Below are 20,269 nucleotides of genomic sequence, written 5' to 3'. Positions count from 1 at the left end.
AGTGGTTTGTCAAGTGTGTGAATCATTTTTACAAGTCAAGAATTGATTCTTTGGGTTGAATCCTTAACATTTCGTATTCTTGAGATAATGTGTTCAATTTTTACCTTTTCACTTACATTTTTCCTTCATTAGTGACTTCTATTCTATCTCATATCTCTCTTGTTGTTTTACAATGAGAGGTACGAAAGAACTCGTCCATACCAAATCCTGATTGAAGTGTGTTCTTTGCCTTCTTGTCAAATAAAACTTTGTTTTTGTCATCATCATTCCAAGAACTTTTGATCTTGGATGTACCAACACCATTAATAACACTCATGGAAATGAAAGGTCCATCTTTAACAACACTCCAAATATCTTCGCCTTGTGCCTCAAGATCAAAAGCATATAAGTTTATTGCCACTACCACCATCTATAAAAACCTTATTAGAGGAAGAAATATTTACCCGAACCTCGGAGCCAATTACCTTAACCATCTCTGATACCAATTATAAGATCAGAGTGCACCTACGAGGATGGGTGTATTAGGTGCTTAAAAATTTTAGAGAGTTCATAACAAATTTTTGAAATTGGAAATTTTAATGGTTTACTTTTAGTGGTTTTATAATAACAAGGTTATGGTTTATTTTTCTAGTTAAAAGAATGAAGTGATTTGCAAAAGAAAACGCAGTAAAGTAAATTGCACAATGATATATCTTGGTTCCACTTTCCAAACAAGATTACTTCAGTACCCTCACACTCCGTGAAATCTTGCACTATTTTCAAATCATTGTACAAACCTGCCACTAAGACTTCTCTTACAATCTTCTAACAATAACAAAGAAGCACGCATCTTCCTTGATTTCCAAACACTAACAACTATGATGAACTTTGAATCTCCCCGATTCAAAGGACTTTTCTAACAAAAAGAAAAACAACCTTTCCTATTTTAATCAACCTATAATAAGTGCAACACTTTCTTACATATAAAGAATTTCCACACATTTGGTGAAAAATTATAGATAAACAAATTTTTTGTAACAAACAGACTTTGCAACAGGCTTTGATAATTTGATAGCTTTGCTGCTTTCCTAATATATTAACATTTTCAATCTTCTCCTTCAATGAAAAAATCAATATAATATAAACATCTAAATGCTCAAAACTTTTTCACATATGATTTGAAAAATTATGCAGAAAAATTTTCTCTATCAAAATATTTATTAATACTTAAAACAAAAAAAATTGTTCACGAAGAAGGTTATTTTGAATTTGAAAAATTCTCCTATTTATAATAAACCATATACCTCTTGAATTTTTAGAAACAATATTTGAAAAATGTTTATGATCATTTGCAATATTTTGAAAGGATTCTAAGATCATTAGAGATGAAGAGGTGTTGCATTGGTTCAGAATTTTTCAGCTTTAAACATAGGTTAATCAATTAACATGGTTAGGGTAATCGATTAGACATTCCATAACTTTAAACTTTTTTGAAAAAAATAACATGGTTAATCGATTATCCTTAATGAAAAATCAAATTTCACTTTAGACATAGACATGGTTAATCGATTGCCAAAATATGGTTAATTGATTAACCTAAAGGTTAATTTATTGACACATATAGGTTAATTGATTAACCTGTGTTATACTTAGAAAAGTTTCTAAGTTAAAAATGATTTTTTTTATATTTTTGAAAACAATGCATAGAATAATTTTAAAACTTTTTCTTGAGCATTCAAGGTATATAATAATTGAATTGAACATTGTAGATTGGTATATGATCCAATATGCTTGAAATCTAAAACTTTATACTTGATTCAAACTTTTTATTCTTTGATCTTTATTTTTAAGATAACATTTTATCATCATCAAAATCAAGTTAATAATGATGAACGTATCTTCTTCACATAATTTAATAGATAACACATCATAATCCGCAGTGTGAGGACCCAATGTCTTGATCCAAGGTGCACCTATAAGAAAATAAGTCCTAGTAATTATTAGAAAATACACTAGAAGGTAGAGTATGACCTTATTGGTAAGTCTTGAGTCAACCTATAAGTTGTCTATGTGCTACCATTGTCTACGAGAACTTGAAACTTAAGAGCTTTGTGGATTGTTAATTTCAAGCATTGAGCACTACATGGTCGGATAAAGTTATCAAAGCTACCATTATCAAGTAAAAAAAAATTATTTTGGCACCTTAAATTTGACCAGGAAATATATTATGCCAACATTATACACCCCTTTGAGAGCATTGAATGAGAGACGGTGCTCTAACTCAAAGACGGTGAGTCATAGATTATAATCTAAAGAATTTGGCTCTGGTGAATTTGAATCATCAAATTGCAACAAGTGGTAGTGTATGTTTGGACAACAGTGGTTAGGTGAAAACTTTTCATCATAATAGAAACATTGTCCTTTATCTCGCTGGAGTTGAATGATACTCCAAATGGGAGGAGGTCGGGAAGTTGGAAGATGGAATTAGAGACGGGTTCAAGGAGTAGGTAATAACGTGTTTGTGGATAGGGTCAGGGAGTTTGTTATGGGGTTGGAGAAGGATTTTGTGGGTTGGGGGTGAGCTTATTAAGTGGGGTGTATTTTTCCTCAAAGATTTTGGCGAGGGATATGTCTTTGGATAATGAGATGCAATTTTGGGCTATAATGTCATGGCGAAGGTGAGGCTTAAAACCACTAACAAAAAAAATCCAAAATTGCATCTGGCGAGAGACCCTGGGTGCGATTAGCAAGTGTGGTGAAAGTGGAATAATATTCAGAAACAATGGTGGTTCGGGTTAAGCGTGGGTCTAGGAGATTCATACGACGAAGGTCCATATTCCAATTCGAAAGCACAGATCAGAGCTACCAAATATCTAAAAGAGTTGTTGTAACACCCCGATTTTTAAATCGAATATTTTATTTAATTATTGACGTGTTTTATTCGTTATATTTGAACTTTGGTGATTTTTGGCATGTAGGGGTATTTTGGTAATTTAATAATTATCGGGGTTATAGAATTGGAGAGAAAAAAAATAAAATAGAATGATTGAAGTTATTATGAATAATTGATAAATTTAGTTATTTTATAATAAATTGAGAGAGTAGAAAATTAAGAAATTTTGATTAAATTTTTCTTTTTTAAATTAAATATTTATTTATAGGATTAATTAGTATGTAGAGAGGGGGACATTTGTATCAAATTTTGCACAACAATCATTCCTTCATTCCTTCAATTTGTACTGACAAGAGCAATGTTTTCTGTTAGGATCTCTCTCTCTCATGTAAGAATCATTTGCCACGTGTCCTTGATTAATATTTATATATTCTAGAAACTGTTTATTAATTAGTAGTGTATGAAATATAAAATAATTATAAAAAAGTTTGAAAGAAAATTAGGCTAATAATAATCCAAAATTAGGCTAATAACAGTCGACCAAGTATAACTAACCACACACATAAATTGCATGAATTATCCAAAATCGACATCAAATATCATTAATTATTTGAAAGAATTAGGCTAATAATGAAGTTTAACTAAGAAAATTGTTATATTAGTCTTATATTAAATAAAGCATTCGATTTACGCCAACTTTCAATAAGTACACAACGTAATGGCTGATGCATATATTTTATGAGTTGTTAAGCTAGTGAGGTCCATCTATTGATGTGTGTAGAAATAAGCCTTGGCATCTTGCCTCTAAATATCATGCATGTATTAAATGAATAAATATGGCATGTATTGAAATCTTGTTACACCTCAATTCATAGTTTAGACAATACTGCACTGCACATGTGGTGATTATTACTCCAACCATTATTTAGTTGCTGAAATAATTGTACCTTGAGTTTTATCATCAGACGAAATAATTGTACCTTGAGTTTTATATAATTTGACAAAAAAAAATTATAATTAAATGCGAGTTGAACGGAAAATGATTTATATTTAACATAATTGTACCTTGAGTTTTTTAAGTTCTCCAATATTTCTTTTGTTTCTATGGATGTGTTTTTATTTAACATATGTTGTATGACAAACTCAGCCTGACGTAGAAATAAAACATTAGAAATATTCTGTTTTTCTACCGGTTTTATTTAAACTTTTGCAGGAAATAAGTTTGCTACGGTTTTTTCTGCCGTTTTAGTTTTTAGCTAAAACTTTGTGGATAATGATTTTCAGCAGGAAAATTTACAGGTATAAATTCGCAGAAAACAATCGCAGGTAGATTTACAGGAAACATCCACAGGTAAATTCACAGCAAATTTTGAATCTGAAAGTGCTTTCTATCTCAAATTGAGTTTTGTTTTAATTCTAACAAACTTTTAAATATTAAAATATTAATTTTATTGTGGTTATTTTAATAATAAATTTAATTTAAAATAGTTTTAATTTAAATAAGACAAATTCAAATTCAAAGAATTAAAAACTACTATAAAATTAATAACAAGTACTTACACAGTCACATTATTAAAAAAGCTTTAAATAATTATTTATCCAATCAAATTAAAAAAATAAAATAATCCAAATTACAATTAAGTCAAAAAAAAAAAGTACAAAATCAAATTTCACTATTAAGAAATGGAAAAGGAACTAATAATGAACTAGTCTTTCCACTCTACAATTTTCTCAATCAACTTCAGATTTTTGGGGCCAAGTTTTTAATATTGTTTAGACAGAAAAAACACTTAATTTCAAAATCAATTATTTGCTCATATCGAGTAATAAATACAACTTAACAGAGATTTTAGGAAATTTTGTATGCGCTTGGATTGTTCGTGATACAATCTTATTGAAATAATTTTTTCGGAATTTAATTCAAATATTTCTACCGTTTCAGTTTTAATTGCAGATTCAATTTATTTACCAGTTTTAGCTTTTGTTTTCGTTTAACTCATATTAACATACTGGTATTAAATATTGATATGAAAATATAAAACATAATAATTATATATATATATATATATATATATATATATATATATATATATATATATATATATATATATATATATATATATATAATTATTATGTTTTATATTTTCATATCATTATTTAATACCAGTATGTTAATTTCATTTTATATATTTGGTTAAATTAGTAGAGTCTGAGATATGAGGACCATTGATAAAATTATCGATAATGGTTTTTTTTATTACAATTTAATTTTTTGGTTTTGAATTTTGTTTCAAAAAATTGAAACTTTACCATGATAGCGAAAACACAGTGATACCGATTTCAGTGTGAAAGTGTGAAAGCAGTATCCGACCGTTAAAATTCAGTTATTTAATTTTAAAAACAGTGGCATCGTTTTATTAATTAATTAAGGACTATTAGTTTTCAAAAGAAAAATTAGAATTGTAATTTGTAACGTGCGACAGCAGGCGATTACAGTTCTGAAATCTTATACGGACTGCGCGAAAGTGAGCAGTATTTTTAAATTAACATACTGAAGGTACCCAAAAATTATATCCTAGTTTTCAATAGCCTTAGATTTATGAGTCCCAAAGGTACCAGAAAATATATCCTGGTTTTCGATAGCCTTAGATTTATAAAGTGACAATAGATAATGGTAGGTTGACATTGGTCTCTGTGGGTTCAACATTTTTTATACTATAACTGATATTTTTGTGCACTTGCGGAGAGAGACATCAAGTATTTGGTTCCGTTGTCGGGGATCAACAATCAATATCGTGATTCCGTTGTAGCACCGTATAGACTAAGGGAAATTTTCTTTTCTCTCAGTTGTATGCCCAACACTCGCTCAACCGGAGACGAGTTAGAACAACTGATTAATAAAATCAAGTGTTTCCTTCATATCACATGCCGATTACAAGAACTTTGAGCCATATTTACCCCTACAGTTGAACCAGATAACCGTCCTCTAAAGGACTACGATGTTCCATCAGAGGATGAGCCATACTCGAGCTTCGTTCCACCTGCAATCCAGACAAACACTTTCGAGTTGAAACCTTCTCTGTTGCAGATGGTGCAATAGAACCAGCTCTCAGGAAATTCCACTGAGGACCCCAATCTTCATTTGTTAGTGTTTGTACAGTATTTAGACACGTTAAAGAGTGATGAAGTCGATCAAAAGACCATTCACTTATGTCTTTTTCCTTTTTCCCTAAGAGATAGAGCCAGAGCGTGGTTACAGTCTCTACCTGCAAATTCCATCACTACTTGGAACAAACTCAAGAATACATTCTTAGCCAGATACTTCCCGCCAAGCAAAATAGAAGTGTTGAGAAATCACATAACTATGTTTAGACAAACCGAAGGAGAATCACTCTTTGAAGCATGGGGACGATATAAGGGCATGATGAGACTATGTCCCTATCACGGTCTAGAGAAATGGCTTATCATCCGTACCTTCTATAATGATCTTCTTTACAACACAAGAATGACCATAGACGTTGTAGCTGATAGAGACTTAATGGATAAACCCTTCAATGAAGCTTACCAGCTTATTAAAAACATGGCTCAAAACCATTATCAACAAGGAACCGAGCGTGCTCAAGTAGAGAAAGCACAACAAAAAGGAGGCATGTTCAAAGTCAATGGCCTATATCATGTAAGTGAAGGTGAGAAAAACAAGAAAGGGGGGTTTGAATTGTTTTGGAAAATAAGCGCTTTTTCAAAATAAAAACTACACAAGGAATTTATACTGGTTCGCTTATAACACAAAGCTACTCCAGTCCACCCGGCCAAGGTGATTTCGCCTTCAACAAGGACTTAATCCACTAATCTTGAAAGATTGTTTACAACCAACGTCTAAGAGAAAGATCTCTTAGTCCTCTCAAGTATACAGACTGCGCAGAGTCACTTGAGGAAATAAAACAACTTAGATAAAATAGAGTTTGTAATCTAGAGTGCTTCTAGGATAAAGCAAATATTACAATGGTGATAGCAAAAAGAATGTTTCACGTATGAGCAAAAACTCGTGAAAGATTTAGAGAGAGAGAGATTGATAATTTCAGTGTACTTACGTGTCTCTCAATGATGATTGCTGTCCTTTATATAGAGGTGAAAGGACCGTTGAAATTGATGGCTGATAATATGTCTTGAAAAAGAATTAATGCCATAACTTCTGTTGTTTCTTGCCAAAACAACTTTGTCTCCCTGAGTAACTTCTTTCCAAATATAATTCCTTTCCATTTGAATTTGAAGTTAACGTTACTTTTTCTGAATTAGGAAACCCACTATCAGAGTCTGCGTGACTCTGGGAATCTTGGATTCTTGCTGTGTTGATTCGGAGCTTCTGATGATGTCTTCAGATGACGCTGAGAGCTTCTGGAGTGATATACCGTTGTTCAGAGTCAGAACTTCTAGAGTGCACTTCTTCTTTAGATGCTTCTGATATTCTACTGATTTGCTCAGAGTTAGAACTTCTTGAGCGTGTTTCTACTTCAGATGCTTCTGATCTTCTGATAATTTGTATCTGATATGGTTCTGTATCTGATAACGTCATCAGATGTCTTCCTTCTTTCCTTAGAACCCTGCACACTTAGAAACTTTTCGTTAGGGTGCCATTTTTGGTTTCATCCTTTGTTATCATCAAAATCATGGAATCTGATGAAGAACAATTTTTGTTCTTACAATCTCCCCCTTTTTGATGATGACAAAACAAAACTCAAATAGCAGATGAAACAAAAAAAATATCAGATCAGATAGAAGTGAGCTCCCCCTGAGATAGGTTAGGGAGTTCAGAAGTTCTTACCAGAGCCTCTAAGCAATGAAGTTACGATACCTTCTGCAATTTCAATGTTAGATGAATTTATTTTTAAGAAAAGCATGTTGCAGAGTGCTTAGGGTATTAGGCAATTTTCATCAGAGCTATATTGATTTCTCCCCCTTTTTGTCAGAATCAAAAAGACTTAAAATAAACAAAAAGATATTATATTCAGATAATAGAGCAACAGAGACAATGGCAAGAAAGCAAACAAGCAAACATCAGAAACAAAGAAGGCAGAGCAACAAGCAAATAATCCTAAGTGTCTAAGAGTTGGGAGGCGAAGGCATTCTCTGAAGCAGTTGAGCCAGCATGTTCTGAATTTTGTCGTTGACAGTGTCTTGTTTATCCATTCTGGCACGGAGTTCCTTCTGGTCGTTCTTGAGTTCTTCAAGCGTCTGGAGAACCATAGGGATAACTGTAGAGGACTCCCCCTGAGTCAGAGCACTCTGTGCTTCAGCAGCGGCCTTTGCTTCAGCTTCAGCGGCAGCTTGTGCTTCAGCTTCAGCAGCGGCAGCAGCATCAGCCAGAGCTTTGGCTTCAGCTTCCTTTGCCCTTTGGATTTCTTCTTGTCTGGCTCTCTCTTCTTCTTTTCTTCTTGCTTCTTCTTCAGCTTCTCTGGCAAGTCTTTCCTGTAGTCTTGCCTCAGCATCTCTGATGAAGTCGTTTCTGACTTGCTCAGAGATGTGCTTCAGCTTGAAAGCCTCAGAAGTCATCCAGCCAATGACTCTGTTCCAGTGTGTCCTTACAGAGTCAGGATCATCACTGATGCCAGAGTTAATGGTCAGAGACTTGACCTTCTGTACTGAAGCCCCTGCGAACAACATTATGGCTTCCTCAAGGGTAGGAATGGAATGTTCAGGTTCAGGTTCAGATGTTTGGGGTGGAGAGTTTGGAGGGTTTAAGTTTAATGTTAGAGGTTCAGGTTCAGCGGAAGTGGTTTGGGGGGTGATGTCAGAGGGTTGAGCTTCAGAGGGGTCGTTGGTTGTTTGTTTTGGGGGTGGTGAAGTGACTTCAGTTTCAGGTGGAGGTTGTTGTGAGTGTTGGTTTAGAGAGTAAAGGTGGGCTAGCGTGGGAGAAGCGGGGTCAGAAGGTTCTGGGTCAGAGGAGAGGATAAGGTAGGGGGTGATTCTGGATTTGAAGATGAAGAGGTGGTTTGATTGAGTTCTTCAGCTTCGGATAGAGGTAGTGATGTATGGGCAACATTAAATTTAGGTAGAGGTTGTGAGGTTCTGGTTGTAGAAGGTGAGGTTTTAGAGGTGGTGTATATAGGTGTTGGGAGAGAAGTAGAGGAAGCCACAGGAGGTTCAGAGGGAATAGAGGGAGTAGACTTACCAGTAGTTACTTGCAGAGGCGCTGGAGATCTTGTTTCAGAAGTTTCTCCTAGCCTTGCTCTCTTTGCCTTTGAAGACTTCTTTCTAGAGGGACCTCTTTTGAACTTGACGAAGTCTTCTTCTGAATCTAGACAATCGTTCAGTCTGAAGTCAGAGATGTCAACTCCTTCATCCTTCAGACGCTGCATATAGTGAAGGATTGCTTCTCTGGGTTCATTCTTGTAGAACCTTGCAAGACCATGTGGTAGCTTCCTCTGATCTTTTGAAGCATCCCAGGAGGTGTCCAGCGTAGGCTTGACTCGAATCTCCTTCAGAATTCCCATACTTTTTAGATTTCTGGAGTTAAGAGGCTTTCCAGTATCTATCGCCAGATCTTCCATAAGCTTGTTCTTCTCCAGATGATCTACAAGCCCATTTTCGATGAAAACATCAGACAGAAGTCTTCCCAGAGGGATGTAGGATCTGGGTTTCATGTTGTTTCTGGTCTCCCTTACAGAGTCTCTGAGATACTTGAATAGTAGTGCTGGGAGGCAGAGCTTCAAACCCTTGTGAATGCAATACAGAATGCACTTCTGATATGTATTGATGTAGTCAGAGGAGTTTGATGCTGGGCGGTGATGAATGGTTCCCAGAATGATCTTGAGCCATACTCTGAGGTTCTGATGAAGTTCTTTGTTCTTTGATGGATTGCCTTCAGTGTTGTGTTTGAAAATGGTGGGATTGATTACTTGAGCAATGTACCTTGATCTAGGGTTGATGTCGTAGATCCTTCTTCCTCCAGTTTTCTCCATATTCAGTAATGAAGCAATTGATTTTTCAGTGATCACTATCTTGACCCCCAACACGTAGGAGACGATGAAATGATCATCAGCGTCAGCAAATCTCAAGAATTCTTTGATGAGATTTGGGTAAATAGGGCCATAGAGCCGTTGGAAGTAGTTTTCCCACCCTTGTTGACGGAGTTCTTCAGTAAGATCTACTCCATTTCTCTTCATGTTGTTGAAGTCTACCAAAGATTCACATAAAACATCCAGTCCCTCAAAGGGAGTAGCAAGGTTGATATGAGGTTCACGATCAAGAACATGGGGTTCCTTGTACACTGGAGTAATGGATACGCCTGTAACTGTTGGAGTGGGAATGCTAGAACTTTAGGCAGTAGCGCTGGATTCCATTTGTTGAGAAAAGTTGAAAACTTGTTGTTGTTGAGCATCCATAGTTGATGAAGATGAGTTGAAGATGAACTGCTTGCAGAAATGCTTCAGAGAAAGTTGGGAGTGAGTGAGAGTGATAAGTGTGTGAAATGTGAGAGGAGTGTTTAAATACCCTAATCAAAAACACATGCAAAACGACACACAATTCAGCGTTAGCACAAAGATCAAGTTAGCACGCTTGGGGAGAAATGATTAAGGCTCATTAATGAATGTCTAATCCCAACAGTATGCACACTGCTCGAGGAGATTTTAAACGTTTGCCCTTTGATTTTCTTCTGGACAGCTGTCTAGAAGTTCTAGGGTTAGACGCTAAGTGCTCCACGTGGTTTGATGTATCTGATCTTCAGGAATACCAAAGGATTGGTTCCTGGAGATTTCTAACTCAGATATCTTCTTAACTTGGTAGAAGTATCAGAGTCAGAGGCAGAGGTACATTTGTTTATGTCAGAGTCTCATTTTACATTCTCAGAGGCATAATTTATTCAGGGCAATTTTGAATGTTCAGATTTTCTAAGATAAAAAGAAATCTATCTTCAGCCAAGGGCTTAGTAAAGATATCTGCCCATTGATGATCTGTATCAATGAACTTCAATGTTACTATCCCTTTCTGAACATAGTCTCTGATAAAATGATGTTTTATTTCAATGTGCTTAGCTCTGGAGTGTAGAATGGGATTCTTACTTAAACAAATGGCAGCAGTATTATCACAGAAGATAGGAATGTTACTCTCGAAGATTTGCAGATCTTCTAACTGATTCTTCATCTAGAGCATCTGAGTTGTGCACAGTGATGCTAAGATGTATTCTGCTTCTGCAGTAGATAGAGCGATAGTTGACTGTCTCTTGCTGGCCCAGGATATCAGATTGTTTCCTAGGAGCTGGCAATTTCCAGATGTGCTTTTTCGTTCCAGTCTATCTCCTGCATAATCTGCATCACAGTAACCCGAAAGTCTATACTCTGATGTTTTCTCATACATCAGGCCCAGGTTAGGAGTTCCTTTCAGATATTTGAGAATTCTCTTAACTGCTGTTAAGTGAGTTTCTCTAGGATCTGATTGGAATCTAGCACAGAGACAGACACTAAAGAGAATATCAGGTCGAGTAGCAATCAGATAGAGAAGAGAGCCTATCATACCTCGATAGAGCTTCTGACAAACCTTTTTGCTTACTTCTTCCTTTTCAAGAATGCATGTTGGATGCATGGGAGTTTTTGCAGAGTTGCAGTCAGCCATGTCAAATTTCTTCAGAACATCTTTAATGTATTTGCTTTGATGAACGTACGTGACTTCTGAAGTTTGGTTAATTTGGATTCCCAGAAAGAACTTTAGTTCTTGCATTAAGCTCATTTCAAATTCTGCCTGCATTAACTCAGAGAATTCTTGACAAACAGAGGCGTTAGTTGAACCAAAAATAATATCATCAACGTATATCTGGCATATCATGAGATCATTGTTAAGGTTCTTACAGAAGAGTGTGGAGTCAACTTTTCCTCTGATAAAATTGTGTTCCAGAAGGAAATTGCTTAAACGTTCATACCAAGCTCTGGGAGCTTGTTTAAGTCCATATAAGGATTTTTTAAGTTTAAAAACATGTTCTGGAAAATTTGGATTTTCAAAACCTGGAGGTTGGTTAACATACACTTCTTCTGACATATAACCATTAAGGAATGCGCTCTTGACATCCATTTGATATAATTTAATAGAATGATTAATGGCAAAAGATACAAGAAGACGAATAGATTCTAACCTTGCGACTGGAGCAAAGGTTTCATTATAGTCAATACCTTCTTGTTGACTGTAACCTTGAGCTACCAGTCGAGCTTTGTTTCTGACGACTTCTCCTTTCTCATTCAGCTTGTTTCTGAATACCCATCTGGTTCCAATGATGTGAGTGCCTCTGGGCTTGGGAACAAGATCCCAGACATCATTCTTTGTGAATTGATCTAATTCTTCTTGCATGGCTGAAACCCAGTCGTTATCTTGAAGTGCTTCATCACAGGACGTAGGTTCGATCAGAGACACTAGTCCCAGAGGAGTATCTTCAGAGGTTCTGAAGGTAGATCTGGTTCTGACAGGTTCGTCCTTGTTGCCCAGAATCAATTCTTCAGATACGTTGATACGACTTTTAGCTTTCTTTGGGATTGCTGGGGAAATAATTTCCTCAGAGTTCTGAGTTGTAGTTGCTTCTGGAGCTTTATCAGATCCTGCAAGAGTAATTTCTAAATCTGCAAAATTCTCAACTAGCTTTGACTTTTCAGGGTCAAGCTTATCGTCAAATCTGACATGAATTGATTCTTCCACGATTTTGGTTTCTGTGTTGTATACTCTGTAGCCTTTAGAGCGTTCTGAGTATCCTAACATAATACCTTTCTGTGCTTTGGAATCAAACTTGTTCAGATGTTCTTTAGTGTTTAAAATAAAGCAAGAACATCCAAATGGATGAAAGTATGAAATGTTTGGTTTCCTTCCTTTACACAGTTCATAGGGAGTCTTTTCCAGAATAGGTCTTATTGAGATTCTATTCTGAATGTAACACGCTGTATTTACAACTTCTGCCCAAAAGTGCTTTGCCACATTAGTTTCATTGATCATAGTTCTGGCCATCTCTTGGAGTGTCCTATTCTTCCTCTCTACAACTCCATTTTGTTGTGGAGTTCTAGGGCAGGAGAAATCATGGGATATTCCATTAGAGTCAAATAATTCCTCAAAGGATTTATTTTCAAATTCCCCACCATGATCACTTCTGACTCTGATAATCTTAGAGTCAAATTCTTTTTGCACTTTGGAGCAGAAACTAGTGAATACAGAGTGAGACTCACTCTTGTGCTTTAGGAATTTCACCCATGTCCAGCGACTGTAATCATCAACAATGACTAGTCCATACTTCTTTCCATTGACTGATGCTGTTTTCACAGGACCAAATAAGTCAATGTGGAGAAGTTCCAAAGGCTTAGAGGTAGAAACAACATTTTTCTTTTTAAAAGATGTTTTTGAAAATTTTCCTTTCTGACATGCTTCACACAGAGCATCTGAAGAAAACTTCAGTTTAGGTAGGCCTCTGACTAACTCGAGTTTATTTAGCTGAGAAAGTTTCCTCATGCTAATGTGGCCCAAGCGTCTATGCCATACCCATTTCTCTTCGTGAACCGACATCAGACATTTAACATTTTGTTCTTTTAAATCAGAAAGATTAATTTTATAAATGTTGTTTTTCCTTTTGCCTGTGAATAGGACTGAACCATTGTTTTGATTTATGGCTTTACATGTTTTTTTATTAAAGATCACGTCATAACCGTTATCACTTAATTGACTTATGGATAACAAGTTATGCATTAATCCTTCTACATAAAGAACATCAGATATAGAGGGAAGATTACTGTTACCAATAGTTCCGGAGCCTCTGATCCTTCCTTTCTGATCTCCTCCGAAGCCTACGAACCCAGCGTCTTTAAGTTCCAAGCTTTGGAACATAGACTTTCTTCCCGTCATGTGTCGCGAGCATCCAGAGTCCAGGTACCATGACTGGTGTCTAAACTTTGCTGCATAAGATATCTGCAACATAAACAATCTTATCTTTTGGTACCCAGAGTCTCTTGGGTCCTCTTTGATTAGTTTTCCCAGAGTTTCTTATAACTTTGGGTTTTCTAGCATTTTCAAATTTTTGTTCTTGTGTGTGTGTATAGTGATATGAAAACGGAGATTTAAGTTGGTCACCAGTAGAAGTTTTGTCTTCCTTAGGATCATACCCAATTCCCTTTTTATTGTTCTGACTGACTCCATAAATCATGGATGCCATGACACTCCTACCTATCCCATTTTTCAGAAATTCTTGAAAGGCTTCTTCGTATTTATAAATTATTGTATTTGAAGTCTGTGGAGCTTGAGATAACGCTTCTTCCAATTCTAAACATTTTCTTTTTGCTCCATCTCTTTCTAATGTTAAAGATCTGATTTTATCTTCACGTGCTAGAATTGTCATCTCAAGTTTGCCACATTCTTCAAATTTTGCTTCAAGACAGCCTTTTATATTTTTAAACTTTTGTTTTAATTTCTGATATGAGCTAAGAGTTTCTGACAAGCATGATTCTAGATCAGACCGAGAGAGTTCAGAAAATACCTCTTCAGATTCTTCATCTGAGCTGCTTCTGGATGTGGTAGCCATAAATGCCACATTGGCCTGTTCATCAGAGTCAGATTCTAATGAACCAGATTCACTATCATCCCAGGTAGCCATTAGTCCTTTCTTTGTCCTGAAGGTATTTTTCTTGAAACTTTCTTTTCTGGGATTGTCTTTCTTTAGCTTGGGGCATTCATTCCTGTAGTGACCTGTTTCTTTACATTCATAACAAGTAATGTCTTTGTTAGTTTTACCTTTTGAGGTTGATTCTAATCGATCCCCTCTGGGTCTTGGTCTTCTGAAGTTGTTGTTCCTCTTTTTCCAGAGTTGTTTAACTCTTCTGGTCAGGAGGGACAATTCTTCTTCGTCATCAGAATCTTCTGGTTCAGAGTCATCAGCATCTTCAGTTTCTGCCTGGAAAGCTTTGGTTCTGTCAGATTTGCGTCTTTCAGATCTGGACTTTAATGCTACAGATTTGTTCTTCTTCTGAGGTTCATCTTCCTCTAGTTCTATCTCATGGCTTATGAGAGAACTGACAAGCTCTTCAAGACTGATATTGTTCAGATCCTTAGACAGCTTCAGAGCAGTGACCATGGGTCTCCACTTCTTTGGCAAGCTTCTGACTATCTTTTTGACGTGGTCTGCAGTTGTGTACCCTTTGTCTAGAACTTTAAGACCTGCAACAAGAGTTTGGAATCTAGAGAACATTACCTCTATGGCTTCGTCATCCTCCATTTTGAAGGCTTCATATTTCTGGATAAGCGCCAGAGCCTTTGTCTCTTTGACCTGAGAGTTTCCTTCATGAGTCATCCTCAGAGAGTCAAGTATGTCTTTGGCTGTTTCTCTGTTGGTGATCTTTTCATACTCGTTGTAAGATATAGCATTGAGGAGTATGGTTCTGGCCTTGTGTCGCATCACGCGAAAAACCGGCGGGAAAACAAGAACAACAGAGCCGCCACCGTGCGTTATTTATCCCAAAAGAGGGAAAGGAAACGCTCAGAGTAAACCTGGGAAACACATGGTCTCGCGACCAAAGAGAAAGGGTACGGGAGTCGGTTATGCGAAGGGAAGGTATTAGCACCCCTACGCATCCGTCGTACTCGACGGGATCCACGCTCTAAGAAAGAAAAGGTTGCTAAAACACCACACACACACACACTGGCTGAAAGAGACACAAGAAAACAAACCAGACTGAAACTGACTCGGCAGGATATCGCATCCTGGGCCTACTTAGTCTATCAGGCATAGACATCAGAGTCAAAGTAGTTCGAACTGGGGAAACGGCACGTGCTCGCTAGGATGTCGCATCCTATGCATACGTATCTCCTTTGGACGAAGGAGAATCAGAGCATTCGTAGCTCGGCTGACACGCACACAAACAAACACAGGCAAAGGCAAACATGGAGCCCGAATGCCAATCACTGGACTTACATCAGCATCCAAACCAACACACGCACACTGGAACCCAGATGCCACTCGATGGACTTATACCGGCTTCCAAGCACACAACAAGAACAAACAGACAACAAATTGCTAAGGAGTCGGGAACTCGAGCCTAGCAATCGTCAAACAACACACACAAAAAGAAAAAAAGGTGCCCGGAGAGACCTCGCACGGTCTCCTGCCTACATACCTCGTCTGGAACGAGGATCAGGGCGATGTAGTTCCCCTACAGAGGGGAGAAAGACTAGCCTAACCAGATAACAGAGGGAGACACAACTAGGGAGACTACGACTCGAGCCTAGATGTTATCATGCAAATCATCCCTAAGTTAAGGTTTCTAGCTAACTTGCACAGGAAGCAAGCCTATCCTAACCCTGACTTGCACAAGAAGCAAGCCAAACTAAACCTAACTTGCACAGGAAGCAAGCTAAATTAAACCTAACTTGCACAGGAAGCAAGTCAAACAAACATACAAGCACAAGTAGCACACACTATATGCAAACAATGGGCTCAATCAAGGTTAGGTTTTAGTCGAGGGGTCATATCAACCTCAACAAACAAACCACTGGAACTGGGTAATGTTAGCTCTTAACCTTGCCATTGAGGGGCTAAGGTGAAGCAGATGAAAGGTGAGTGAAGATAGGACTTCACAGCTCTTATCCCTGGCCTGGGAGAGCTTAAGACAAGAATGTGTGGGTTCAGAAAGTGGGAACCCTTCTACACATTTAAAACTGACTCAACTGTACAATTGTACAAGATCTTGGGTTTGTATCTGCAATGCATCAACACAGTGGTGTGAGCAAAACAGATGACACACAGAATAGCAGGGGATAGGTTGCATATCCCTTGGGTTCTGCCAATTGCCTCTTCACTTAGGAGGTCTTTGACTCTATACAAGGACAAATGTAAACAGTCACAAGCATTGCCTCTTAAGGAGGACTTCAGACAGTTGCCTGGCCAAGTAACAGGCCAGGTCTTCCAGACTACATGAAGATTTAGAAGTATACCTCAATGCAAATTGCTTATACAAGCAAAGCAAAGCAAAAGTTCACAAGGAACTGAGCAACTAAAAGCACCTGAAATAGTCAAGCAGACATTAGTATACAACTTCAAGATTGAAGCAAAAGGAAACAGATCAACAGTCAATCATAAGCAAGTGAATGTGCAAGGCACAAGGCTCAAGTCATGTGAGCCAAGCAACCTACAAAAAATTACATGTTAGTCATGATAAACAAGCAAGTTCAATCAAAAAGAATTGGTCTCATTGGCCATTTGTTGGTCAACCTGAAAACATGAACTCAAATGTGAGTAACAGGACCACTAGGGCAAGCCTAGGGTCAAAAGTGAATGAGAAAGTTAAAACAGCAAAGGGCAAGTATCCAAAATCATGTTCAAACAATCAAGAAACAAAACCAATTGGGTTCACATTCATATCAATCATCATCATCATTTCATGAACAATTTAAGTCAAGGCATGGCATTTAGAAGCTCATAGAAGTCAACAGCAAGACTTGAATCAAAAGCAAACTCAAACATTTCCAAAAATCACCAAATAAATCATGGTCAATCACAACCCACAGCATGGTAAGCATGTCAAATTTCATCTCATTTGGACAAGTGGAAGGCAGTCAATAAAAATCAGAAAGTCAAAGCAATTTTGATCATGCTCATAGAAGTCAACCAAACATGCATCAACTTAGAAAAATCATAAATCAGGGATGGCATAAGATAAATGAATGGGACTAAAACCATGGCAAAGCTTAAGATGTCTAGTAATCTCATGTAAAATTTCATGTCCATCTAATAAAGTATGAGCATTTCACAAAACAAATGGGCACATGCATCACATAAGGTCAACATTTTGGTCAAACAGGGGAGAAAATCTCAAACAAATGGAAAATGCCATGAACAATTCCACAAAAAATCACATACAAGCTAGACATATTCAAGCTCAATCATACAAAAAATCAATCCATTTGGAGGTCAATAGGCATGGCTATAAAAATCAACAAGTTGCACATCAATGGTGTGACACAAATTGTCACACCCTACTTCAAAAATTCACAACTCACAATCCAGATAAGATAAATTCACAAACTCTACATCAAAATAAACATGAATGTGTCTAGTTTGTGCTCAAAAAGTTTCAGGGCCATTGGATAAAGCATCACTATTTCACAATGGATTTGGCAAAGGGTACAAAATATGGACACATAAACAAAACCCTAGCACCAATTAAAATTCAACCATCCAAAAATTCAGGAAAAATCATGATAAAATACTAGAGATCAAGCAGAGCATAATGCAAAAATTCCCATGAAATTTGGATTAAAATCGAAGATTCTATGATTTTTGTAAGTTGTGTAACCAAGATGAAATAAATATTGCATGGCAAAATGATTTAATTAAAATAATTGGACTCGATGGCAATTTGGTAATTCTGGGGATCTTTTAATGAAACGGTGCGTATGGCTTAGATGCGTGGCAAGCGGCTACTGGCTACACGCGAATGCAACAGGACTCCCATGCAAGACAAAAAATGCAACGACCAAAACAGACAAAATTCTGGGCAAATGGGATTAGGGTTTGCAGCAACAGTAACTTCATCTTCCTCAAGAAATCGTGCCAAAAAAATTGTTCCAGAAAATGCAATTAAACATACCAATCGACTCAAATGAACATGAATAACACGAATCCGACCGCCATTTACATTAAAACTAACCAAACCTCATGAATCGAGTAAAAACAAGAATGAACAACAATCTTTAAATCAGCATAACTCCATAAATATCCAACCATTTCATGTGATGTAAAGCTCATTAGAATCAGCATAACAAGAGCTATCTAAGACATAGCATAGTTTAGTAAATGGTTAAGGTCGAGTTCTTACTTGATTTTGAAGAAATCAATGAAACAATTGTTGTTTTGATGATACAAGCTCAAACAGATGTCCAGCCAAGCTAGTAATGATGGATACTTGAAGAAGTTTAGCTCAGTTGCCTTCCCTTTTGCTCAAATTGAAAATCACCATTGATGGAGCTTGGAGAAAACAGAACTCGAAAGGAGCTTCCAGTTGATGTTTGATGCTTGCAAAGGCCTCCAAATGGTTAATGGATGATGGAACAAGCAAGCAGAAATCGTGTGCTTTGGCAATTTTCAGAGAAAAAGTTCCATGAGCAAAATGAGAAAGTGAGAGAACAAGGGTTTTTCTCTTTCTAATTGTGGCTGCTAGGGTTGCAATGAGCAGAAAAATGAGTATTTGTATGCTGTTTAGTATTGGCTAAGTAAGTGTTAATCACCATTATCTCAAATGAATCATTTTGGTCATTTTGCTAAATTTCACCAACTTGGCAAATGGGGTGTGTACTGCACGAATTGGGCTTGCAAACAAGTCATAAACAACATTTCTGAACTATTCCAAATGGCCAAAAATGTTAGAAATGCTTAATTCAAAAACTCAAATTTTCACTACACTTGAAATTAATTCAAGCAAGTCCAAAAAGGCCATCTTGAATGGTGATGTTTTGATGAATGATGATGACATTTTTGGAAAGAGGGGATCAAATATGACTTGTTGGAAAAAACCTCACCAAATTTGGCCAAATGGTTTGAGAGATATGGCCTTTTGAAGTTCAAGAATTTTTGAAAATGAAATGATCATATCTTGCCAACCATACATGGGAATTGAGAGTTCTTGGACTTTTTGGAAATGGGAGAACAATATCTTCAACTTTCATGTTGGGAAAAAATTCATTTGAAGCTTGTATCATGATGTAAGTTTGGGATCAAGAAGTTTCCATTTTTGGCAAGTTTCAATTACAGGTCCAGTTTCTATTTTTGGAAATTTCTGATTTGGCTTCAAATTCTTCAATGATGATGATTACCCTGATATATGAGGCCTATATGGACATGAATAAGCTCTCTCAAACCAAATCCATCCATCAAAACCATAAAATCAGTCACAGTTGACCAAGTTTGACTTTTTAGGGTTTCTGATTGATTGTGCATTGAATGATGACCTCTGAACATCCAATCTTTGACCTAAACACTTCAAATGGATCCCCAAGTCATATGAACATGTTGGACCAACCCTAGGGCCTTGGCTCAATGAAAAACACACTTGCTTGCTTGATTGGCTGATCTCCTGACCAGTTTGACCTAAATCTTCTGAATGACCTTGCACTTGGGCAAAAGGGACAATGCAATGTTATGCAGTGGACCATGTTATGCTATGACCTAATATGAGAATGTATGTACAATGATAGGTGCAAATTTGAGGTGCTACAGCTGCCCCTATTCAATCAGTTGGGAACCCGAATGGATGAGAGCAACGGCTGTCAGACTTTCAGGGTACACAGGGATTGAATACCAAAGAACCGTAGAAATTTGCACTCTACTGGGAAAATAATTAACAACGCCTGTCATAATCGGCAAAGGAACAGTCTTGAAACAAGAATCCG

The 20,269-nt window shown here is 36.8% G+C and overlaps 1 non-coding gene across 1 annotated transcript; it reads right to left on the bottom strand.

The window, feature by feature from the left end:
* Positions 1 to 6,215: 6,215 nt before the first annotated feature.
* On the bottom strand, positions 6,216 to 6,322 carry LOC127124597 (small nucleolar RNA R71). Its single transcript, XR_007804069.1, has one exon. It is a non-coding gene; the product is annotated as a small nucleolar RNA R71 (small nucleolar RNA).
* Positions 6,323 to 20,269: the final 13,947 nt, after the last annotated feature.

The sequence above is a fragment of the Lathyrus oleraceus genome, chromosome 2, assembly GCF_024323335.1.
Source record: "Lathyrus oleraceus cultivar Zhongwan6 chromosome 2, CAAS_Psat_ZW6_1.0, whole genome shotgun sequence".
Taxonomy (NCBI): domain Eukaryota; kingdom Viridiplantae; phylum Streptophyta; class Magnoliopsida; order Fabales; family Fabaceae; genus Lathyrus; species Lathyrus oleraceus.
The sequence above is the reverse complement of the archived record's forward strand: the minus strand, read 5'-3'. Positions and strand labels throughout refer to the sequence as shown.